This window comes from Canis lupus, chromosome 17 (genome assembly GCF_048164855.1).
Source record: "Canis lupus baileyi chromosome 17, mCanLup2.hap1, whole genome shotgun sequence".
Classification (NCBI taxonomy): domain Eukaryota; kingdom Metazoa; phylum Chordata; class Mammalia; order Carnivora; family Canidae; genus Canis; species Canis lupus.
In genome coordinates this window covers 39,928,655-39,956,431 of record NC_132854.1, presented here as the reverse complement: position 1 = coordinate 39,956,431, position 27,777 = coordinate 39,928,655, and the positions used below count along the sequence as shown (strand labels likewise).

Here is a 27,777-nt window from a genome sequence, read left to right as displayed (position 1 = left end):
TTTTAATAAATTAAATGTATAAGTTTTTAAGCGAAAGCTCCTCTGTGTTACCCAATACAACGTTTTATTAAAATGTATTAATATGGTAAATTCAGCCTAAGCTAAAGAAAAAAAGAAATAGTACTAGTCTCTTCTGCAAAATCCTTACAATTTGGTAAGTAAAGAAAGGCTGCTTTAATCAAATGTTAACACCCTAAAAATGTTCCCTTGAAAGTTCCAAGTACACTGAGAGAAATAAAGAACTCTCACAATAAAAAATATAGAGCCTGGATTCTGGAATTACTTTTTTCAAATACTGGTGAATTGTTTTGCTCACAGAAATGAGACTATATCTCTGTACAGAATTTTTAATTCTGTACAAACCTGAAAAATTCACTTTCCTCCCTCCTTCCTTCCCACCCTTCTTCCTCCTCTCAACCCCTTCCCCAACCATGGACAAAAGAAGTCTTCATATTAGAAATATTTATCTTATTCTGTCCACTGATGTACTACTTCTAGTGTAACAAATCCATTCCTGAGTTTTTTTTTGCCTTCCACACCTCTCACTTTCACCTCTTCACCAACAACTATGCTTTTTATCCTGAACCCTGATCTTCATCTATGGGATCAGCATTCCTTTGAAGCCAGTAACTGAGATTCTTTCAAGTCTTCCATTCCATCACTCATGAAACATCTGCGGATCCCCAAGTTCTACAGAGTCTAAACCCTCTTAAGCATGTCTCAGATCCTATGTGTGCTTTCTAGTCCCCTTGCCTCGGTTCAAGACCCCCTACTAAGACAGGCAGTGTAGCTTCTGAAAATCCACTTCCATGGAGTGAGTTTATTCTCCATATTACTTCAAGGGCAATCTTTCTAAAATGATATCTGATCACCATTACTTGTCCTTTAATGACTTCCTATGGAGCATAAATGTGACTTTCAAACGTTTGTGTTCAAAGAGATAATGAGTTAAGACACCTGGAGTGATAGTAAACTGTGTTTTAACATGTATCTCAGATGATTCTAATACAGGTGTTTGGGAAACACACTTTAAAAAAATGCTTTAGACTGGGAGGTACAATATATCAATAAGTGCTTAAAATTAATCACAGTTTAAATTTGAATGTCCTTGGGGCACCTGGGTGGCTCAGTGATTGAACGTTTGCCTTCGGCTCGGGTTGTGATCCTGGGGTCCTGCCTATGTCTCTGCCTCTCTCATGAATGAATGAATGAATAAATAAATAAATAAATTTGAATGCCCTTGAGATGACCTAAAGAGGCACTAAGTTCCACAAAGGCTCACCTTCATTCACTCCATCACCATTTGTTACTAAATCTGTTTCCCCTCAACCCCAATCTTCAGTCTCATCAAATCTCTTCCACAAAGACAACCACAGTTCCTGGCTTCTTGTGGACTGTTGTAGAGATCCTCCATGGATTACCCAAGTCTACTCACTAATCTTCTCAAACCTCCAATGCCTTCCCCCTCAACTTCATTCTTAGATGATGACTTTGTTATCTATTTCACTGAGAAAGCAGAAGCACCCCACATCTACCAGTCACCTTACATCTGCATCTGTACCCTCCGTCTTTTCTGCATGGCTCACTGTCCTCTCTTTATTTGTTTGTTCAACTATGTCTTCCATGCCTGCAATTGAATGTCTAGTAGTTTTTTTTTTTTAATTTACCATATCCAGAACCAGTCTATCATCTTCTTCCCCAAGTATCAATTTGTCTACCCTGCACTCTTTCTCATCCTAGGAAATGGCACCACCATGTTTTTCAGAAACAAAGTCCAGAAGCCTTTAGATCATTCTTAGCTTTTCTCACACATTACCTCTAATCTGTCAGCCAATGCTTTATTTCAAAAACAACTTGATAATCAATCTATTTCCTTATACCTCCATTACCATCATGCTGATCCAAACTACCATCATCTCAGAGTCTTCTCTAATGACATATTATATTATTAATACAGAATTCAGAATGAGCATTTTGAAAATGTAAAGTAGGTAACTGTCATTTCTCTTAATTACCTAGTATTGAATCTCTTAGTGTTGTCCACTTTTTATATGTGGACTTTTTATAGGTTAACCATTTTGGTAACCTAATTTCTTGAAAACAAGATTCATCATCCTTTACAGTTCATCACAATACATACTCTGCTTGCAATACAGTGATAATGGTAATACTCTCTATTAAACATCTCTCAAATACAAGACATATTACCAGTTACATATATTTTTACTAGTGTCCCAGTTTATTCATTGATAAAATATGGATGATAAAATGATCCTTTGCTCAATGTCTTGTGCACCCAAATTTGTTTTGTATTAACAATTAGGTTACATACCTTATTTCCATATCTACAAGTACCTCACATTGATAATGAGTTGAATAAAGTTGTGAGTATACTCCTAGAGAGAAAGTTTCCAAGCATTCTTCCTTGTGCTTCCCAAAGAGGTTAAATACCTAAAGTTATAAGAATACCCACTTGATATGGTTATTCTGCATCCAAGGAGACAGGGTGAAGGAACAAAATTGGACAAAATATATGCAAAAGCATTATTCTGAAAACATAATGTAAGTAAGGATACTTATTTAATGGCTCATTTCTGCATGTTCATGAGTGTGTTGCTGTGTGTATGTGTGCTGTGCAGTATATATGCCTGTGTATGTTTATAGGGCCTAAAAAGAAATTGGGTCAAAAACATCCCTATTGCCTAATTAATGACTAATCAGTGTCTTCCTTATGCCCCATATCAATTTGAGGCTGTATTGCTACTTTTTAAAAATTCTGGTTATTATTTCTTTTCCTATTGCTCCAAAGCTGCTTATAAATGTAATAATTAAACATGTAGTTACAGTTGACAGTTTAATTTGTTTTAATGAGGATAGTAACATACTTGTTGACATAAAAAAGCATTTTGCTATGACAAAACCACATTACGTTGTCTTCTCAGATACCTATTTAAATATATATAGCATATTAATATTAACTTACAAAAAGGCATCAATTATAGAAAGCTAGGAAGAAAGGAAGGAAGGAGAGAGGAAAGAAGGAAGAGAGGGAGAGAAGAGGGAAGGAGGATGAAGGGGTGGAAGAAAGGAAAGAACAAAAGGATAGAACTGCTCAGATTGTAACCAAACACTTCAAGCACTCCCATTTCCTCTCTTATTTTACAAGATCTCTGTAACTAAGTAGATATTGATATAATTCCTTCTGTGCCACTGAGCATCTTTATTATACTATACTCTTCATATTATCAAATATTCCTTCAGGGTGTGGTGATAGTACACAGGAAATATGAAAAATGTAGTATCTCAGATGGCCCCTTGTTTGTACATGGAGCCGTGCCATTTTTCTCAATATGACTTTCTGCAGGATTCTCATTCCCTAATGGTTCACTTTCTTTCTCTCTCTCTTTATCTGTACCCCCTTCTCTCTTTTTTCCTTCTATCATGGACATTTTATCTGTCATACCTATAACTGATAAAGCCAGAGCATTTCATGAAGAAGGGTATTTTAGTTGTCCTTTAAAGCTGATGGTAAAGGGTCATCCTGTGAATTCCGCTGTCTGCTTGTCATCTGGACTTTGTCCACTTTCTGTCGTGGTCTCTGGTGAAGCCCTGAGATACACAAATTCTGTTTTTGCATTTCATAAGAATGTTTCCATTCTAAGTGATTGGGCAAGTACCGATTAATGGCACTTCTATATTAGTATAATTGCTTCCATATTAAATATAAATATAACAGACCCTTCCTTGCTAGTTTGAGTTGCAACATCTGTAGGTATGTATATATACATATAGATGAGAATGAGAAGATAACAAGAAAATAAAACCCAAAAAGAAACAGTATAACTTAAGGCACTTTTATACTTAGAATATATATATATATATATATATATATATATATATATATATATATCCTTCTGTTGAATTTTAGTACATGTGCACACCCAACACATGGCTTGCCATATTTATCCAGTGCCTACTCCCTAAAATTCAGGCACTTATATAAGATGCATTAACTCAATTCCCTGAGTACATTACCACTAGTCACTAAAATATCTGGAAATCTGAAAGTGTTAATGCATCTTTGAAAAGTGCAATATTCCTAAAGAGTATTTGGTGAGTTACTAGAATCTGGGTCAGTTTAACTGTGAAGAAAAAGCTCACCTCAGCAGGGCCACACTCAATAACATATACAAACATATCTCTATTTTCTATTATGAGGTACCAAATACTAAAAATATGAAATCTTATAAATATCTAGAGGAAAAAGCCAAGGGGGATGGATTGTGTGGCTTTGTACAGACACAGGCCTTGAAACTCAAAAATACTTTTGGAAGCTCATATAGGAATTAACATGAAAGACTATGTAAGACACATGACTGGGTTCAAATCCTACCAGTTCTACTTCTTTCTGTACAAACTTGAAGAAGTGTTTTGTCTCTCTGAATCTAAACTTTCACAGCTATAAAATGGTGATATAATATCTGACTGTGAGGTGATTTAGAAAGATTTTTTTAAAATAAATATAGGTGAAGTGCCCAGAGCACACTGGGTGGTAAACAGTAAATATTCAATAAAAGGCAGCCTTCATTAATGTTGTTCAACTGCTAATATCTGGTATGAGGAAATTACCTCTGTTGAGAACCTAGAGAAAATGATTCCTTATTCAGTAAACCAGACCACCATAGAACCCTTGGGAAAAAAAAAATTACTACTTGCTCATAAAATCTATGTGTTTTTTACTTCATATTTTTAGCTAGTTTCAAAAGGACTGATCCCTTAGTACATGCCTTTTTTTTTTTTTTTCAGGGAGGGGGGAAGCAGTGAGAAAAGGTGATTGTTAAATTGTTACCTTGACAACAATGAGAACCAATTGTGAAATAAGCAAAAAGACATTCTTAGCAGTTACTCAGCTCCTACAAGTTTAGCTAAAAGCAGTCAATTCCATTTAATTGATCTTATAGAGGCACTGTTAAAAAAAATATTAATACTGTAGATCTACTAAAGGTTCTTGCAGAAATATAAGTTGGCAATAATTTTAATTCCATCATAATGGATCTAAACTTGGTCAGCTTCTGGATGTGTAGTTACTTGATATGACAGAAAGACAGACACATTTTTAGTTTAACATTGTAGTAGCTAACCACATATCCCATACTCTATTTGCCAGAAACAATGTAAAACAATTTACTTATGATGAACACATTTAATCTTTATAACAACCCTATAAAGAAAGTTCTATTATTGCTGCTTCACAGGTGAGAAGACTGAGGCAACAGAGTATAAGTAACTTTGCCAAACTTACATAGCAGCTAAGTGACACAGTTGGAATTTGAACCCTGGTATTTAGTTCCATCCTGTATCCTCATAACCATCCTGGTATTATGAGGAGAATATGTAAAAGAATAAAAAAGAATGTGCATTGGGTCAAGATCTGGGTTATTTTGTGGTTCTCCCAAATTATATTTCCTAATATAACATATTTACTGATTTAAAATAGAAATATAGTTCATTTTGGCAGAAAAAAAATGAATCTATACTACAATTTTGCTTTGTTGATTTTCCTATTGACTATGGACATCTGTGGCCAAGTTTCAACATTGAAAATGATTCTAGAACTTTCATCTTTAAAAATCTTTCTCCTAGTTAAGAACCTTCTGAGTTTTAGGGTTTAAGCATCCAAGCCTGTCTTATTATTAGAATCAAGTGAAACTCAAAAGCACTAGATGGGAGGAAAGAATTTGAGAGCCAAGTATTTATGCATTCTATGTTTTAAAAAAAAATTATCATGAGGGATGATAATACTGAACAGTTTCTGAAAGTATAAAACAGTGCATTATTGTTAGTTATTATATTTGGTACTTTATGATTTCTGGTTGTATTTATTCCATTTAAATACTAATATGTGATCATGAACTTAAAAATGTTCTTAGGAAAAAAATAAATAAAAATGTTCTTAGTATATTTTGTACATTTGAGGAACTTCCAATTGACAATTGTAGTTTTATATCTAGTCTAAATATTAAGCCACAGCAGATTACTTAAGTTTCCTTTGGATTTCACAGAGATGCTAAGTATTACAGAAGAAATGATATATTTTATGATTATTATCTGCAGGGTAATTTTTGAAGGTTATAGTGGTAGAGATTTTAACAAAAAGATAAAGCAGATGCATAGCATAAATTGAAAAAAATTAGCAGGCAAAAAGACCTGAACTATTAATATTTGCCAGTCTTACTTTTAATAACCTAATATAAATATGAATGACAAATTAATAATAATGAAGGTATTATTTTTTTTTAATTTTTATTGGCATATATAGGGAGACATAGTCCATTTAGAAACCTAAATTAGAATTATTACGATGAATACTATTGATAAATGCATGCTGAAACTAAGCTGGTATATCTCTATTAAAATTTTATCAATAAGTCCTGAATAATACATTTATTAGAATTCATGTTACAATGTAACTAGTAATTTACTGCATACAATGTGATAAATGACAAAAGATGAGCCCTTCAAAAATCATTCTGTATGTGTCATTAGCAATTCTCTTCACATTCTTACTTATACAAAATATCTCAAGCCACTTAGCTTTCTAAAGAGAACCCAGTTCAAGTTATTAATATCTTTATTTAAATGCAGATTTTGACTTTTCCCTGGGGACTAGTAAAGCTTCTCTTATAATGCTGCAAAGAGAAAGGGGAATTTTCATTCATATAGTATCCATAAAAGAACAGACTGGCTCTTTATCTCCTATGGATATGTAGATTGTATATGTTTGCATAAATTTTCCATTAACAAGCAATGCCATGAATAACTGTCTTAATAAAAGGTATAAAAATCCTTAATTCTTTAATCTCGCTGTGCATATACCAATCACAACTTTTAATGTCCATCAAATCTTAAAAGGTCAAGATAAAATTACCATGTATTTAACTTTATTTAACATCACCATTTAAGGAAATTGAGTATGACGATCAATATACTCAATATATTAATATAAACTGAGGCACAGATAACCTATGGATATTTTTATGATCATGGTCAAATTCAGTAAAACCACAAGTATGCATCCATTTCTCACCTCGGCTTACCCATCTACACGGGCAAACCATACTAGACTCAGGGAACACAGCTCCATGGCACATAAAACTTAAAGACAGACCCCAGTGAAAAAGATGGCTCTTATTTCTGAGTTCATACAGATGTCAGCTGTTTGGAGGACATGATTTCAATAGTTAAATTGAGAAAATCACAGAAAAACTGAGAGATTCACTTCTACCATCTGATGTACTAATCTGAAACTGTATACAATAGACTGAGCCATAACTACTAGTATATTAAATATTCAATAAATACTTGCTGAATTGAAATTTTGAAAGGTATATATAGTCAATATTTGGTTATAAGAGCCTTTACTATTCATAGAAGAAAATATTAAGTAAATTAAAAATCATTAAAATTATGGTATAAAATACACTGAATCACAAACATATCAACAATGGTCACTGAGTAGGATTAAAATGTAAAATGAATTTAGGTTTAATATGAAGAAATTTTACATTAATAAAATTATTTAGATGACTGAAGTGGAAAGGGAGATGGAATTACTATTTCTTGGATAACACTGTGCATCACTGAATCAGCATGGGATTCTTAAACTGGTAGTTACCAGAGTGAAAAAAACCTCTACCTTTTGGGTTGATATTCCAGAGTTCTTAATAGTTTGTCCCTATGGTTCTTAGTACTAATGAATTCTGAGGCAGAACAGAGGAAGTTACCTAGAGTCTCCTTGAATGAGTTCCATTGCCATCCCAAAGAATAATTGAAACTGTGTCTACATCTACAATTTTTCCTGTGGATAAATATCATCCTGAAACAACACTGTCACAACAGAGAGGTGGAAAATATAACCTATCAAGTTAGGTGATGTGTGAAGACTCCCAGACTGGTAGAAAAGATGAATTTTCTAAAATTTCTAAGGAAAAGAGACTGCTGAGTATAACAAGATGCTTTTTTCATTATACAAGTGTTATATGCTTATAGCATAAAGAAACGCATTTGTTGTTGGTTGTGGAGACTATCTAGATACAAGATTAGCAAATATCTGCCAGTTTTGCTAAAAGAGACCATATGTATAAAGCACACTTGTTGGCACATAGTAGATGCGCAGAATATGTTAATCACCTTCTTACACCCCTGCTGTCACTGTGACTTGAAAATAGGTTTGCAGAAAATATGTTTCCTTATAAGGGCTTTTTATCATGATATTTTACTACATACTACTCAATTCCTAAACAATAAGTTTTAAAACTTCTCTATTCTTAAAGATGCTTAAATTCATCCATTTTGAGATGAACCATTGGGAACTAGCAGACTAGTTTTTGCAGCTTTCCAATTTTTTCCTGCATGAGTATTTTCCTTTTCTCCCCTTGTCTTCTCCCCTCCTCCCTCTCATGTATATGTTCTTATCTGTATTCTTCCTATGTCCACACAAGGTAGATGAAAGACAATGTAATAAATATACATTAATATGAGCTCTACTCATATATTTGATATGAGCTCTACTTAGTAGCATGCCATCAAAATGGTCTCCCATCAGGAGAGAAAAATTCTCATGTCACCACTGAAATCCTGACAGCCCAAGCCCAGAAAGAGAGGTTTGAGGTTAGTCACAATGAACTGTAAACATTGGTTCAACCTGAATATTACAACAAAACAATAGTACCAGATGGTCTTTCTCTGTCTCTTTTCTCTCTCTCTCTGAATTCAAGTGCCTCAGTTTCCCTCCAGTCTCTTCCCTAACTAAACCCTGTCTCTTGACTCTCCCCTTGTCCTTTACCTTTTACTCTTTGCCTTAACTCTTCAAGCGTTCTGCCCTTTAAGCTTTAATGTCATTTTTTCTCCCTCTCAGTGTACAGCCTTCTTCACTGAGCTTCTCACTTGCTGAGAGTTGGGTTGTCTTTCTTTCTTTAAAAATCTTCTCAAATTTTTTTCCCTAAGACAAATGCCCCAGCCCTTTACTGTGACTTCACTTATAACACACATACCTTCATAAAGCCAGTAAACCAGTTCATTGCTCAAGTATTCTTGACACAGCCTGGGGATTTGTATGTGTCCACTCTCAGATACACACTCAAAGTATTATCACTACTTAGCTGAAATCTCCTTCCCCAACAGGAGACTTGTATTTTTTAAAATCGCTAAAATATTACCTAACATTAATATCACACAAATTATTAGGCTTTGTCACATAAAGAGATAAAACACTATTTTGTTATAGAGAATTGTCAAAAAATCACTGTTAAATGCATTCAGTGAGATGTTCCAATTTTTCTATATTTGAGGATCTGCAATCCTAATTAATTATACTGTATTAAACTACTATCAGATTAAAAGAAAACATTATCATAAATATTTTAAAAATGAAATAAGTATATCTTTTTAATAGTGGACATGGGTTATATTTCCAATATTTTTAAAAGAGTACAATAACATCTCTGTTGCAAAGTGGATTCAATGTATAATATTTCTGATATGTCAATGCTATGAAACCAAGTAAACAGAGTGCTTGCCTCTTTACCATATCATGTAAGAAAATAAATATTTCTTAGGAATTGATGACATTAAAAATGTAAAACATAATTTTATTAATCAACTTCAGTGTCCTTCCTAACTAAATCTGTCAGCAAATTCAAAAGGATTGATTTGACGCAGTACTGATGACATTGTTTTATTATCACAGCTAGGAAACTAAGAGTGTCTTTAGGATACTAATAGTGGAAAATATTGTCAGTAAGGAGGGAACAATGTTAATTTGATGATAATGATGTTATTTCAACCCTCAGTTTGTCAAACAAATATCTCTGCTTAAAACATTTCTTAGGATGTAAAGGTTCTTAAACCATATCCATTTAAATAAGCAGATGAAATATAATGGATAATTCAATTTTGTTACCTTTCTTAAAATGTATTATTCATTGGTATGAAGTATAGAGTGAATAATCTAATAACCATTTTACTTAAACAACTAACTCATTTCATGTATTTCAGTCATTAAGAAGAATGCAAAGTATGAATGCTGACATGAACAGGGAGGGGCTTCAATGTCTGTGAGTGTGTGTGTGTGTGTGTGTGTGTGACGAGAGAGAGAGAGAGAGAGACAGAGACAGAGAGAGAGAGAGAGAGAGAGAGAAATAAAACAATATTATAATGCCATACATCTTATTAGGAAAGATTTAGTTAGAAGTATGTACTCTACTCAGACACACCTATAACCTCTGGACATTATCTACGTATAAGCTATATGGCTTGGCCAACTGGTTCTGAACCTGTTTTCACATACAAAACTAAATAATAACAATACCTAATTAGTGTGAGTATTAAATGGGATCATAACACTCAAGCACGGGATGCCTGGGTGGCTCAGTGGTTGGGCAGTTGTCTTTGGATCAGGTCATGATCCCGGGATCTAGGATCAAGTCTCACATTGGGCACCTGTGGGAAGCCTGCTTCTGCCTCTACCTGTCTCTCTCTCTCTCTCTTTCAATCTTCTCCCTCTACCTCTCTCTCTCTCTCTCTCTCTGCATCTCTAATGAATAAATAAATACATCTTAAAAAAAAAAAACACCCAAGCACTTCACAGAGTGTATTTCATAACTATCAATACCTGACTACTTATGGTTATGATCTGATTTATGGGAATTTATGCTTATCTAAACTAAATGAGATTTGGTGCTTAAATCATATGAAATTTGAGATGGACTGTGGGCAAGTTACAGATATCAAGAAAGAGCCATCCAATAGACATCCCAGGTTTGGATTGTCTCTACTGGTACTGGCTGTAAGGTGTTTCACATACTGCTTTATCTCTCTGTGACTTGGTTCCCTCATTTGAAAAGCAAGGATAATAATAAAACCTATTTGAGGCTGTTTGTGAAGATTAAAAGAATTATCATGTAAAACATTTATTACAGCACCTAGCATATAAGTTTTCCAGAGAAGTTGATTTGATTGTTCTTAATACAAACCTAATACAAACCATACATGAATCACTTTTCTCTAGACAAATATATGTAGGTGTGTGTGTGTGTGTGTGTAATTAACATCAAAAAAGATAAAATGATTTAAAAAATCACGCTCTATCCATCCTCTTACATCATAAAAATGTGAATTATTTTACATAAACTCATAATTATTTTTAGCATAATCTTACATGTCCATGAAACTATAAAGGGGTTATTATGAGAAACTATTTGTCAGTTAAAACATCTATTTTGTGAAATCAGCTTAAATAGCACAACACAATGTTGAGTTATTCAATGTTAAATATAGATCCAGTTTAAAAAGTCTGTCTTTGAAACAGCAATCAACAACTGTAAACTATCTCCTCCTACTCCATGCCTTAAATTAAGCAAAATCCAAAATCTCCACTCCTTTGGAGATTTGAAAGATATCCAGAGCAAAAGTCACTAACAAAGATGCTTCAGGAAATATTGAAAAAAATCACAAGTTATTCAGAGAAACACACACATAAATGCAAAATAAAACACAAAGTTCATAAATGAATCACCTCAGTGTATAAACCAAAATCTATAAACTCTATTGATGTAAACTTTTCATCTACTTGCAGATAGTAAGGGAAGATTATTAGTTTGGAATGTTCTCAGCTTCAAGCAACAGTAACAATGCTTCTAACTGTGGCCTGAGCAATGAAGGCATCAATATCCCACAGAACAAGATGGCTGGTGGTAAGAAGACAAATGACGGAGCAACAGCTCAACAATGTCTGCAAGGGCCAGTCCCTTTCTACTTATCTCTCTGCCATTTTTGGCAGTTGGTCTTTTGACCCAATGTTTGTCATTTCAGTCTCCCAATATAGCTACTTCAGCTCCAGGAATAACATCTGAAAGCGGCCTCAGCCACTGCTGTCCGTTCTTCCTAGTCTTCTCCTCATTCCTTACTGAGCAGAAGTAGGTCACCCTACCATCCCTAGCTACAGCAAAGCTGAGAGTTAGTATCTGATTAAATGAAATCAAATTTTCGTGATAGGCTTATACAAATCATGATTTAGCATTTAATTCTGGGTGTGTTGCTACCCTAAATAGAGTCATACTCTGAAAGCAAGGAAGAAAAGTACCTGGTAAAATGGATATCATTTGGGCAACTCCAAGCATCTACAACAAGCAGGTATTCTGAAAACAGCTGCAGGAGAATCTGTATGACTATGACATGATTTACTTTTCCTCTTATTTTTCTCTACTTTTATTTCTCCAACTATTCAGTTAATTCTGAGAATTCTCCAATACTCTCGGGCAAAAAATTATTCTTAATTATGATGAAGACAATCTCAATATCCAAGCTGCATTGCAGAAGTGAACACTATAAAATAATCTTAAAATATAATTTTATGATGTTAACAAAATAAATGGTTATGTGATAATATTGTGAGGACCTTCTGGCTCTCTCACTTCCCCTGGATATTGACACCCTCCCAAACATACTAAGCCCGTTGTGTTTCACTCTGAAACTCATGGACACTGCAGAGTTTTTGCTCTGAATAAGAATGTCGACCAGGTGATTGAAGATAAAAAAACTATTCTTTTTGACTCATGTTCTGAAGAATCTACAATCTATTTAGAAATTGTTAAATCATCTGAAATGCACAGAAGAAATATGTGTAGTTACATCTGAATGTTTGACCTTAAACATTTTTAATGTTTACTTGAAAGCTATTATGAGTATCTGATTAGATAACATGTCAAAAAGTATGCCAAATTGTCACTTTCTCACTCATTTATACCTTTGTCTTATTTTTTTTAAGATTTATTTATTTATTCATTCAGAGAGAGCGAGAGAGAGGCAGAGACACAGGCAGAGGGAGAAGCAGGCTCCATGCAGGGAGCCCGACGTGGGACTCGATCCCCGGTCTCCAGGATCACATCCCGGGCTGCAGGCGGCGTTAAACCGCTGCGCCACCAGGGCTGCCCCCTTTGTCTTACATGAAACAAGAATATACCCCAAAGGAATTACAGCCTCAACATACTATAGCCAGAGAAGGAGACTGCTGTGTCAGTGTCTTTATTTAAAGGGACAACCTCAGGTAGGCAAGTCAAAAGTCAAGTTTATCATTACTGTAATATTGTCACAATAACAATGTGAAAAGTGAAGAAAGTGAAGGGAGCTCCTTTTATGTCACCTCTAACATAAGAAAACTATCATCACTAATAACATATGTATTTTCATGCATACATGCAGAAGCAAGGAAAAATTCATTTTATTTTTAAAAATCCATTTAAAAATTGAACAAGCATATGATTCAGCAATTCCACTTCTCAGTATGTATCTGAAGGAGATGATATCACTATCTAGAAGAAATATCTGTACTCTCAGGTTCACTTCAGCATTATTCACAATAGCCAAGACATAGAAACAACCTAAGTGTTTATTGACAATGGATAAGGAAAATATGATAAATATTCATCTGTCAATAGAGAAGTTGTTTCCAATGCCTTGAATATATATATACATAAAACATTATGTGGCACATACAATAAGGAAACCCTGCTATTTTTGACAAAACATATGAATGTTGAGGGCATTATGCTAAGTGAAAACTGTCAGAGAAAGACAAATTATATATGATCTCACTCATATGTGGAATCTAAAAAAAGTCAAGCTTAAGAAAAAGAAGTTTTCAGGGGTTGAGGGGGTGGAGGAAATGAGCAAGAGTTGGTCAAGGGGTACAAACTTCCAGCTGTAAGATGAGTAAGTTCTAGGGATCTGATGTACAGTATGGTACTTATAATTAACAATACTGAATGGTAAACTTGAGTGTTCCTAAGACGGTAGATCTTAAATGTTCTCACCACATAGACACACACACACACACACACACACACACACATACACAATGGCAACCTTACTGTGGTAATCATTTTATATATATAACATTTATAACATACATGAAATCGCTAGGTTATATACATCTTAGACTTATACATCTTAGGCTAGGTCGTATGCCAATTATATCTCAATAGAGATGGAAAAAATTTCCTCTTCTAAAAGTACTTTGGTATCTACATTTCTAACAGGAAATGGCAATACAGTGTGTTATTCTTTACCAGTATTCTCCCTATAAAGTACCCTAAATTAAAAAGAAAGAGAAAATTCTAGAAGACTGTATTTCTGGGCAGTCTTTGGTGACATACACGTAATTTAAATGGGTATGATTAAATTACAATTATTCCCCAGCTTTCTTTCCAATGATGTTGAGAAACTCTCATGTAGACACCTATATAGGACAGTTATTCATTGCCAAGAAAATTTTATACCACATTAATATGCATGTACAGTGACAGGAAAAGTGCGATAGGAATTCAGACATGGTTTTGGATTCAAATTCTACTCATGGGAATATCACTTAATTCCTCTGAGACTTTTTCCCCTTAACTGTAAAACAACAATAATTATTTGAATATTTCATTCACTTGTTGTAAAAATCAAGTAGAATAAAACATGTGCTCATGTTTTGTAAGATGAGAGGAGCTCTAAAAATGTTTGTTATGTATTGAGTAAAGGATGTAGAGACATACACATGTATCCTTTAAAGTTCTGCTCTAGTATTAAAAAATAAAATGTACCTGCAATTTGGATTATTTATGTGTTCACAAAATCAATTTTAAAACACTGATATCTGTCACTTTTTTATTCCATTCTGCAAGAAAGTGAAGTAGAAAGGAGGATGATAAATTCTAAGGTGTTCAGCTCTGACAGTTAAATAGTATTCTTGAAAACTTGAAGTATAGCTTGGGGAAAATTTGAAACTACTTTTGTTTTCTGTTTCTTTAAAAAAGTAAAATGTTATGCCATGGAAACATGTCTAACATTGATGGAATAACCTTGCCAAGGCTAATTCTCTGCATAATTTCTTTATGTACTAGTCACTCTACAGTTCACTTGTAAAGGCTTATTCTTGATGTTTATAATTATTCTTATGCAATAATGACTTATTTTGAGATTATGAACCATTAGACTTACCAAATAATATGCTAGATGGTTTAAAGTAAATTTCTTCATTTGGAAACATTTCTGGTGTATCTACCATATGGATATATTAGCCAATGAGTTCTGAATTCAGATTTAACAATACTAAATAAGACATGGTGGGATCCCCGAGTGGCGCAGCGGTTTGGCGCCTGCCTTTGGCCCGGGGCGCGATCCTGGAGACCCGGGATCGAATCCTACGTTGGGCTCCTGGTGCATTGAGCCTGCTTCTCCCTCTGCCTGTGTCTCTGCCTCTCTCTCTCTCTCACTGTGTGCCTATCATAAATAAATAAAATTTAAAAAAATCAAAAAAAAATAAGACATGGTATTTGCACTCTGGAGTTTCTATACTCAAGGGATAAATAGGGAAGGGAACAACATGTGAATATATGTGTATAATATTATATATGCATATGAGTATATGTATTTGTTATATATGCTTGTGTGGAGATTATATATATATCTCAATATTATATGTATATTATATATTATACATATATATCTCAATTTGACAACATTGCTACAGGTTTACTTCTATCAAATAAGATTAGCACTGGCAACATGTGTGTGTGGACAGATAAACGTCATAATAAACCACTGGATTGTTAGCTAGTAGTGAAATTTCAGAAGTGATCTAGAAAGTGAATACATGCCATTAACTTCACATTATTAAAAAAATTCTGTGGAACTATTTATAGTGTGCATGTACATAAAATTTTTTCACAAGATGTATTGATCTAAAATTTGATTGAAGTTAATTTGTCTGATATATATATATTTTAAAAGATTTTATTTTTTAAAATAATCTCTACACCCAACATGGGGCTCGAATTTACAACCCCAAGATCAAGAGTCTCATGCTTTACTGACTAAGCCAGACAGGTGCCTGTGATATATGTATTTTTAAAAGGAACATTAGACATATTATCGTATTTTAATTATAATATATCATACTAACATTATCATATTTTAATTGTAGTATATCATGTTAACACTAAATATACATATTTGTGAAGATTTTGACAACTTTTCCTCTGTCTTGCCAGGATGCAGTGCTAGAGATTTCTTTTGTGAATCAACTTGGACTATGAATTTTAAAGAATAATTTTAGGCTTTCAATATATGAGCTAAGTATCTGATTAATATAACTATATAAACTACAGCATATAAAGATATATGTGTAACATGCAATCATTCCTCAAAGCATTGCCTAATTCTGTACACATTTGTTTATATTATCTAGAAAAAAAGGATAATTTCCATGTATGCAGAAAGACTTAGTTTATAGGTATTGGGTTAATAAAAATACCTATGTGTCTTTCACTAAATTTCTCCTTAGAGATGTTTTCATTTTTAAAGAAACTGTACCTGTAAAGTCAATATAGCTTGAGTATTTATAGTATGTATTGATATGGTTACATGTTCTTCCATCCTTTGTCAAACTTACTCTGTCAGTATTCATAACATAAACTGTTAAGGAATGTATATAAAGAGTGAAATAGATTGTTATATGAATAATCTAAAATATTGTATCTCTATGAGAAATGAGATATTTCAAATCTGTCTCAAAGACAGTTTTATTGCATGAATTCTAAGACCATACATGAAAAAGTCTCATTTCCCCTCTCTGCCAACTCCAGTTTTGCCTCTCCTGAGTCAAACTGACAGACCAGCCAGGTGCAATGAGGACTAAAGATCTATGGAGAGAAGTTGACTAGACAAGCTTGTAGGCCAGGATCAGGAGAACCATGGCAGGAAGTCCATGTCAGAGCTATGGGCTCAAGTGGTGGAGGCATGTGAAGTAGAGCCATAGCTGCCCTCCAGCATGACCATAGCATCCAACAGGATTCATGACTGACAACTGACATTTGTTTTAAACCACTGAGGTTGCTGTATCCGGCTACCAAAATGTTGACACTAGGGAACTCCAACCACCATCTCTGAAATAGAAGCCAACATTAAGCAGTAAAAATGAAACTAATGTAGTAATGTAGTTATCTGGAGGGAGATCATCAGCCCAGAGAAACACAAGCAGACACAGTGGGACAGGGTTGCACAGAGGGACAGGTGGCCTATAGGGATTCAAATATAGTACCTAGGAGAATTCTGGCACTAACAAACCTGAATTCCCAATTAGCAATTGAGCGTGTGCTCTGATAAAGGGATGGTCACTGGTGAGGACCAAATGAGCGCCCGAGAGAACAAATGCAAGAGCTATCATAAAGCAGAGATTAAAAAATTACTTTTAAAAAGTGATAAATCATAATGAATGGATAAGAGACTTTTAGGAGTAGCTGTAGAGCACAGATATAAAAACCTAGCTCTTTATATGGAAAACTAAACATCCAAAATAGCCAAGAGTAGGAACAGAAAATAATGAGGTTACTTTCAATGATACCATAAAATTATACAGACTCACTGTAATAAGATTAATGTTGTATTGGCTGATGAATAATTTATAGAAATAAAGTACAATATATACATATACATACATACATTTATATATATATGAGAATTTATACATTTGTGAGAGTTTAATGTGTGAAACTGGTGATAGTTCAATTCTGTGTGAGTAGGATCAATTATTTAATAAAAGTTGGTGGCATAAAAACTGCTGGTAATCCATCTTGAGGAAAATAAAATTGAATCCCTATATTGCATTACATAAAAATGTATTTCAGATGAATTAGACACTTAAATAAAACTAACTAATAAAAACAGTTTATTAATTGGTTTAGTAATTAGTTCCCACAGGTGAGTGTACTAGAATACACAAAATGCAAAATTTATAAAAATAGAGTGTATATGTGTGTATATACCAACACAGTTGCATTTTAGTCGCATTGCAAATTCTTTGTATTTGGAAGTGATTTTATAATCTTACATCCTGTAAAGTTTTCAAACTACAGAGTCATCATAAAGGTAGTAGATACTTTTCAAACAAAATATAGATGGTTTTAATTTTATATTTTGTTCTTTTGAATTAGTCATGATGCTCCTTCCTAAGTGTGGCATGATTGACAGCTGATGCTGTATATCACATATTACTGTGTGATTGCATTGAAAAACCATTTTAATGTCTACTCCCAAGGGAGTCCATCCCAGACTAGGGTTTCTGCTCCTTTTTCTTATTCCAGAATTCCCTCAGTATATTTTTTTTTTTATTAATACACAATTATATATACACTGTGTATATATCCACATACTGGAAATCCTTTCAGGAAAATTCCATCTTTGTATGCCCAGTGCTTTTTGTAATTTTGTTGATCCCACTGAACATATACATAGAGAGAAAATCAGTGAAGGTTACACATCTTTACACACATTATTGCTAGCTTACAGTATAACCAGTTTCTGTTATGCTCAGAACTCAGAGAGCTAGAGTTAAAAACTTTTCAGTTTTTATTGTCCTCAAACAAGAAAACCATTTCAATTGTGAACTCTCAGCAACTGAGTAAGCTAGTGATTTCCTGATCCCTGTCTAAACACAAAAACTCAAGCACTGGTTGAAATATTTCTAAAGCTTGTATCTGCTTTCCTGACTTCTTCAGGAGACTATGCTGACAATAATGCTTACCCCAGTGTTATGATTAGCAATAGAAATTCTTGTCCTCTGCTGAAGGACATCAGTGCCATCAAGGCCTCATGCGTTTTTCACAGTTTTTGCCTTTTTGTCATAAGTCCTAAGTGGTATTTTTAGGCTCGTGAGTGTTTTCTCTGTAGATGAGCTGGGGGTCCTGCAACACTGTCATGCTGAGGGCCTTACTGGTGCTGTTCTCACTGCATCAGCTGCAGCTAACCATTTCTCCTCCTAATTTGTTTCTTTAATCACTGTGCACTTTAAAACTAGAACATGGTGCTGGCAATTATATGGACTGATTCTTCGTGGGTTTAGTTCATGAGATTTAGCACAGGTTTTATGTGTGCATGTTTGTTTTATACCCGTTACATCTATTTCCGGGGTTTATGTTTCTGTTTTTGTTTGGGGGGACTTTTTTGGGTCAGCTTGTGATGCTAAACTGTTTTAATGGATGAGGTGTGGACCTAAAAGAGTGTTTCAAGCAAGAAAACCGTCAACTGTGTCAATCTATAGCCTGCTTAACTTTTTTGTAATAGACTAATTAGATACATAAGACACAAAACAATTTCCTGACACAAAGAACTCTGAGGAAAGCTAGGGCAGTTATCTTCCTGACACCTGATCCAAATAAGCTTTTTTCTTATAGATAAAAGTTAAATATGTATAAAATGTATTTTCTTGGTCAGAACTTTCCATGGCTTTTCTCTGCCAAACAAGCCTGTCCCTGCTCAGGCTACCCTATAGAGAATCACAGCAGGTCTGGAAGTAAGCCTACCTTTTCTTTCAGCTAATTAAGCCCTCAGTTTATAGAAATGAGATATCCCTTCACTTTGGGGTATTAGCTTTACAGCCGCCTTCTCAGCTTCTCTTTAACATCTAATTTAAACTGAAACTAAACCTCACTAAACACTTTTACTGTTAACAAAGCAGATACTTCTTTGCCTTTTTGTTTTATTGTATAATAAGAACACACCTGGATAGGACCCAGCTATTCCGATTGAGTCTAATTAGTCTATGGTTCTTCTTTTTAGACATTAGTTAAGGATCATTTGGTTTAAAACTCAAATAGGGAAATTTAATGAGAAGCTAGCTTTTATTAAAATCTTCAGGTAAATCTTGCCTAGAACTAAACAGATCTTGGACAAACATATAGTGTGTGTAGGTGTGGGTGTTCAGTGAGAAAATATTTAGTAAGGACCTACTATGATCCAATAGAGAATTCAAAACATTTTTTGATCTAGTACCAACTAAGGATTCCCAAATGTACCACATTAATGAGAAAATAGCATGTCAGTTTCCAAATTCTATTCTTAGAAAGTTGTTTGTTTCCACTTTAGTTGCTACCCTTTCAATAAAGTAAGACACCAAAAAGAATCTGGTTCCTCTTACAGGCAGCAACCTCTTTGACCTTAGCCACAGAAACTTCTTGTTAGACTCATCTCCAAAGGCAAGGGAAACAAAGGGCAAAAATGAACCACTGGGATTGCATCAAGATAAAAAGCTTTTACACAACAAAGGAAACTGTTAACAAAACCAAAAGAAAACTAATAGAATGGGAGAAGATATTTGCAAATGACATATCAGATAAAGGGCTAGCACCCAAAATCTATAAAGAACTTACCAAACTGAAACACTCAAAGAACAAATAATCCGATCAAGAAATGGGCAGAAGCCAGGAACAGACATTTCTCCAAAGAAGACATAGAGATGGCCAATAGACATATGAAAAAATGCTCAACATCACTCCGCACCAGGGAAATACAAATCAAAACCACAATGAGATATTAGCTCACGCCAGTCAGAATGGCTGAAATGAACAAGTCAGGAAGCAACAGGTGTTGGTGAGGGTGCGGAGAAAGGGGAAGCTGCTTACACTGTTGGTGGGAATGCAAACTGGCACAGCCATTCTGGAAAACCAGATGAAAGCTCCTCAAAAAGTTGAAAATAGAGTTACCCTATGACCCAACAATTGCACTACTAGGTATTTACCCCAAGGATATGAACGTAATGATCCAAAGGAGCACCTCCACCCCAATGTTCATAGCAGCAATGTCCACAATAGTCAAACTATGGAAAGAGCCCAAATGTCCATTGACAGATGAACAGATAAAGAAGATGTGGTATATAAATACAATGGAATACTACTCAGCCATCAAAAATTAAAATCTTGCCATCTGTAATGATGTGGATGGAACTAGAGGATATTATGCTAAGTGAAATAAGTCAATCAGAGAAAGACAAATATATGATCTTACTCATATGTGGAATTTAAGAGACAGAATAGAGGTTCATAGGTAAAGAGAGGAAAAAATAAAATGACAAATCAGAGAGGGAGACAAATCATAAGAGACTCATCATCAAGGGAAAGAAACTGAGGGTTGCTGGAGGGGAGATGGTGGGGGGTGGGGTAACTGGGTGATGGGCATTAAGGAGGGCACGTGATGTAATGAGCACTTGGTGTTATATGCAACTGGTGAATCACTGACCTCTACCTCTGAAACCAATAATACATTATATGCTAATTAACTGAATTTAAATGAAAAAAAATTTTAAAAGCATCTGATTCCTCTTGAAGAACTGGCATTGTTTTGAATTATTCTGTTTAATGTGTAGATATTTTAGGCTTTAACTCATATATCATATAATTACTTTTGTCATAATATCATCTGCTCAGATAATTGTAACATAACCAACATATGTTGGTTTTATAATGGTATCTTTTTCTCATAACTCAAGGTAAATTTTTATTATAGTAATTTTTTAACGATTGTTGATTAGATTCCCTCTCCTTCTTAAAGACATGGTTTATTATCCATGCTTACCCTCTGCACCTCCTGTACTTTGATTTAGGCTGATTTCACATCATGGGAATGTATAATGATAAGTCCCACCCCCTAGTCTATATAACTTGTGTTAAAGGATTGATCCAGGTAACCCAGATGAAAGCCACACATGCATGGCACTCTCCAGCCATAAGTCTGGTTCTCAAATGGACATACGTGACCCAACTTGGGTCAACAAAATGAGAGAGAAGACTTCTTTCAGGGTTTTTAAAAAAGAAGCTGCTTTAAAAGAAATATCCTGGGGATCCCTGGGTGGTGCAGCGGTTTAGCGCCTGTCTTTGGCCCAGGGCGCGATCCTGGAGACCCGGAATCGAATCCCACGTCGGGCTCCTGGTGCATGGAGCCTGCTTCTCCCTCTGCCTATGTCTCTGCCTCTCTCTCTCTCTCTCTCTCTAAGAAAAAAAAAAAAAAAAGAAATATCCTGGAGGGCGATATATAAGAAACACTTTCTGTCTTCTCTCTTGTATTATCACTTTCTCATGCTATTTATTTTTAGCTTCCCTGATTTACAGTTATTTGCTTTCATGGTTATATTCCCTTATAAGACAGTAAGTTCTTTGGGTCTTGGAGCCTTGTCCTGTATTTACATATATCTGTATGCCATCACATTTTCTCTAATCAGTAAAGAGAAAATGAAAGCTTCCTGAAGGTAGGGAGGTAGCTTGGTGATCATTCTATCCTTGGCATTAAATCTTCAATACATATTTGTTTAAAATTGGGTTGAATAAATGAATGATGAATAGATGGGTGGATGTTTTGGAAGTAGTATTAGAGGAAAACATGATGCTGGGTTAGTAACACTGCAAGCTGTCAGAAAAGATAGATGGCTTTGCTGGTCATGCTATAAATAACCACCAGGTGCCACTCAGAGCTGATGGAAGCCTCATTCTGCATGACAGCCATTGATCTGCGGCAAGACTAAGATGCAACCTTTTGTGACACCACTTGAGGAGAAAAGGTTATGTTTCCCATTTAAGCTTTGAATAATAAGGTCATGATCAAATTAAATGAATTTCTTTGACGAATACATGAAATATATACAAATTAATACAACAAATTAGAGACATTATTGCAAAGAAAAGGTGAGCAGGCTAGAGCTAAGTGTGATCCTGGAACTTTGTCCTACTGAATGTTTTATTAATGAAGTGAAAGTCTTGCCTCATTAAAAATATCCTAAGAGTGATTTCTCACTACTTACGGGATAACCCTAAACTTCAATCTAGACTAGAATGCTATACAATAAATAAATTAAATAATAGGTTCCCTAAGTGATTATAAACTTGTTAGAGTATATTCTGCACACAAACAAAAAATATTCAGAGGAAGATCATATATAGAAATTCTTACATTTATATCTTTTGGCAGATTTTTGGTAAATCTCCTTTATGGTATTTAGAGGAAAAGTTCAATTGTACTTTCAGTTTGGTAAATATATTCCTGTGAAATTTGAATACTAGCTAGAAAGTCTTCCTTTGTGAGACAAAGCTGAAAATTATATCCCTAACTTCAATTTCTGAAGCTACACAGATTGTTCTCTTTGTCAACCTTCCAATAATTAAGTTTTGTTACAACAACAGTTGTATTAAATTCAAATTCAGCACACATTTATATATTATTTGACATACTTGAGCAAATAACAACAATCTAAATAGTTTCATTTTTAAACAAGCAAAATTGTGCTCATGTTTCATACAACCTTGGTAATTTAATTGATTAGCATAAAAAGTATTTTAAACCTTTAAATGTGAGTGGTCTAAAAAAAAAAAGCAACTTAATTCTAGGTTTCTCAGATACAAATAACTTTCATATCTTGGTATCCACACTTACCAAGGAATTGCCATATCAAGGACAATACCATACTTTATATTTAAAACATTGGTTTATAAAAAAAAAAAACAAAAAAACGAAACAAACAAAAAAACCCACTAGTTTATTATCAAAAATATGCACTCACTCACTTAACAAATATTTATTAATTTCCTACTCTACTAGCCACTGATGAAGGAATTTGACAGACTGGCTGATTTATAAAAGAGCTCATTTTGTCAATACACTTGCCTTTCATATTCACATTATGGTATACCACATGATGAAACTTATAATTACTAATGATAATTGCAATGCTTAAAAAGGCTTCATAACATTTTTCAGTATAACAGTGCATATTTATGATGATATAATGTGTCACTAATAAGTAACAATGCCAATCATAACCACGATCACTGAGTAATTGGTTGAATTTCATTTGTAAGACCTAGGAATTAAAAATAATTTTGTTAATTTATAGATGAGGAAAGAAATTGTAACAAGTGAAAGGAAATGGAATGTAAACTTTCTGTCGATGAGAATGCAGAGGTGTGAAACATTATTAGAAAATGAATCTGGTTGGCTAAAGAACAAGCTCAACAGAGCTACTTACCCAGGGAATTTTCTATTCACTTATATGCTTTTAGGATGGCAGACATTCAGTAAACAGCAAGCTCTCAGCTTTCAAGGCATGAAATTGTACTAAGTGATAATAGTCAAGATACTGAGACATTCCATCATAGCATGAAATATTAGGACTGGGTGATGCTGACATGGACAACAATCCACCAAGCCTGACAAACAATGAAATGCAAATCCAGTGGAAGAGGTGGTTTTTGATTTTGTAAATAAACCATTAGATGATTGAAACAGCTGTCTCAAATTTGCCATGAGTTAGAGAAGATAAATATATCCTGACCATACATAAGAATTACCTAAGTATATTAAATATGTATATGTGTATCTGCCCATCCATCCATCCATCCATCCATCCATCCATCCATCCTGTATCTATAGACCATTTCTCTCCATCATTCTCTACTTCTGCCAACAGTTAAACCAGAAAACAAAAACTCTGTGTTAGCAGGCTTGAAGGGATATATACATTCAGAATATTTATATGATTTTTTAGAATTAAGAGCATGGAGCCACATCCAGATTGTCAGAGATTTCATAGGAGAATTGACTTGCTTTCTTCAATATATTCATTATATTAAAAAAATGATTTAAAATGGGTGGGGGATTGGGACGTCCAGGTGGCTCAGAGGTTGAATGTCTGCCTTTGGCTCAAGCCATGAATCTGGGATCTAGGATCCAGCTCCATATCGGGCTCCCCTCGAGGAGCCTCCTTCTCCCTCTGCCTATGTCTCTGCCTCTTTCTGTGTGTCTTTCATGAATAAATAAATTAATTTTTTTTTTTAAAATGAGTGAGGGATGGCTTTAAATCTAAGGAGATTTATTATACTTATTATACATAACAACCAAAGGCAATGTCTGAATTTTGTTTGTCCTTGGTTAGAAAAAAACATGCACACAAATACTCTTCTTCAGACAATTGTGAACATTTCAATAAGAATGATAGTAACAGGGGACACCTGGGTGGCTCAGCAGTTGAGCATCTGCCTTTGGCTCACAGGATCCCGGAGTGCCCGGATAGAGTCCCACATCCGGTTTCCTGCATGGAGCCTACTTCTCCCTCTGCCTATGTCTCTGCCTCTCTCTATCTGTGTCTCTCATGAATAAATAAATAAAATCTTTAAAAAAAGAATGATACTAAAGAGATATTGTAAATGTCATTAGGTATGATAATGTCAGTGGGTTATATAAGCAAATACCTACATCTTTCACTATGCATAGAGTATGTAAGATGAAATGATGTCTAGATACTTCAATGAAAATTAGTTCAATTAAAGAAAAAGAAAAGTAATTCAATGCAAGAAAACAAGGAAGAAAGGGAGGAAGGGAGGACTGGGAAAATATGGCAAAATTTCATATTTTATAATTGTTGAGTTTAGTAGATGGGTAGACAGAGGTTGATTAAACCTATGGCTAAAATTTTTCATAATTAAAAGAAGCAAAGAAAAAGTTTCTGGCAAACCACTGGAGATTCTTATGTATTCCCTGTCAGGATCTGATTTCTAATTCGTGCCTGGGCCCAGAAACCTCTATTTTAAAAACACACCAGGTATTTTTAATGCAGGTGGTCAGCAGATGATACTTTGAGAAACACTAAAGAAAATGAGATTGGCTCTCTCTGGAATAAATCATTTGAAATAAAACAACTGGCAAGCACTTCCAGCTGTTACTCTGTGGAGAGGCACCCCTTCATGACCATTGGGGACTGGCAGGGAGTTATTCCTGGTCAGTCAGGATCCAGTTCTTCCCCACGGAGCATTAAGGTGATACTTCTGATTTAACATAGTGCTTTGGAAACAGCTGGCATTCAGGGAATGACTGCTTGCTGAGAAAGACTCTGGGTCCAGAGGTGATCAGCCCGAAACCTTCCTTCTTGAAATAGCACATTATAAAAGAAGAGGGTTGTTGAATTTAGCACTAGCTAGCGACCATGATAATGACTCTTTTCCCTCCTTTATTGGCTGCATTTCTACCTTCTAAACCCAGAATATGTATGCCACTCGAGGTTCAGCCCTTGATCTCTGCAGGATCCACTAGGCACCAATCATTGCTAGCAATTGAGAGCATACACTCTTCAATCAGACTACCCGGATTCAAATCCTGACTACCACTTATTTAGTGCTCTTGAACAGATTGCTTTACTCCTCTTGTCTGGGACTCAGTTTCCTCTCTGTAAAGTAGATGTAATAGTGATACCCACACACTATTGCTTTACTAAGGGGATTATATGGTTTATATGTTTAAAAGTGCCTAAGATCGAGTCTGACCCACAATAATAAAAGTTCGATATTTACTATTGTTCTTATTATTCCTCATGGTGTGAACACTTAAATATCTATCTTCAATACTGTCTTCACTCATTCTTTCTTGACTAAGAAAAATGTTAACTTGGTTGGCCTCTGTTAGATGGCTCATATTCAAAATAGTACTCTTCTTCTGCTACTCAAACTAGATCACATTTTTGAAAATGTTACATCCCTCTGGTAAACTAAGTGAATCCATTCACTCTTCTGACCAATTTTAATCCTTGTCCACTACAGCCAGACTATCTTCATGCCTTCTATACTATGTATCCCAGGTCTTATTTATTTTATTTTTTTTACATTTTCTGTTCTCCAAATCCCAAAGTTAATTATCTTCTAGATAATAATTATCCTAGTGTTCCATTCTTCCATTCTTTAAGTGTCTCTTGCACTGGTACATTCATTTCCTTCCTTCATTGCTAACATTGAGCCTCAGTACAAACTATTACATATGATGTACAAACTAATATATATATATATATATATGATATTGAATAAATAAATGTTCTCTATGTCAATTAGATATTGTGAATGTCTGTCTTAAGATGACCTATACTGGTTTATAGAAGTTGGTAATTTGGAACATGGAACATAATGTCAATAATTCCTTAGTGAGATACAATTACATACTTATATCAACAATTAACTACTTGTCCCTTATTTAATAGTGAACATGGCCTCATATCACAAGCAATTAAGTTCTTAATAGTGCAATTAGTGGAAGACCAAATGCAAGCAAAAAAAAAAGGGATTATTTATCTATATTCTATTAAGGCTCTTACATCTTACATCCATTGCATTACTGGCTATGATTAGTTATCTGCTTTCAGAAGGACACATAATTCATGTATTATCTGTGATTTTTCACCTTTTAACACTGGGCAACCACAAACCTTTTTTCAACACTTTTATATTTGCAAAGAATTCTTTAAAGTTTCTGCTTATTTTTAATAATATTAGAAGCATATTAAGAAGAGTGGTACTCAGGGGATATAGCTCAGTGGTAGAGTACTGAGCTCATATATGCTTGACATGTATGAGGTTTGATACCTGTCATTCCCACTGGGGCACCAGGGTTGCTCAGTTAGTTAAGCGTCAGACTCTTGGTTTTGGCTCAGATTTTAATCTCAGGGTTATGAGATCGAGCCCAGTGTCAAGCTATGTGGTGGGCGTAGAGCCTGCTTAAAATTCTTTTTCTCCTTCCCTCTGCCCCCCCACTCACTTGCATGTGCTCTCTCTCTAGAAAAAAAAAATAAAAAAGAAGAATGGTACACATAAATCATCTATATTTAGAAAGCTAGGCTTTGTTTTACTTACTTACCGTGCTTAGTTTGTTATAATTTTAACCGAATTCCTCACTTGTCCTAAAGTCCAATAGTCAATATAAGTCTGAGTTTATGCTCAAAAGCTAGCCATCTCTCTTCCCTTCTTTCTCAACCTGTCATGTTTATAACTCAGAGATCCCTCAGTTATAGAGTTAGAGATGATGTTTCATATGCCACATAGTAACAGTTAGAAATTTTAGACCAAAAGAGGTTAGGGGACATTTTTAAGATTGCCA

General features: G+C 34.6%; 1 protein-coding gene across 6 annotated transcripts in view; it reads right to left on the bottom strand.

Moving 5' to 3' along the window:
• The window catches only part of PCDH9 (protocadherin 9), an 885,615-nt gene that overhangs the window by 157,875 nt on the left and 699,963 nt on the right, over positions 1-27,777 (bottom strand). The gene's annotated exons all lie outside the window — the stretch shown is intronic.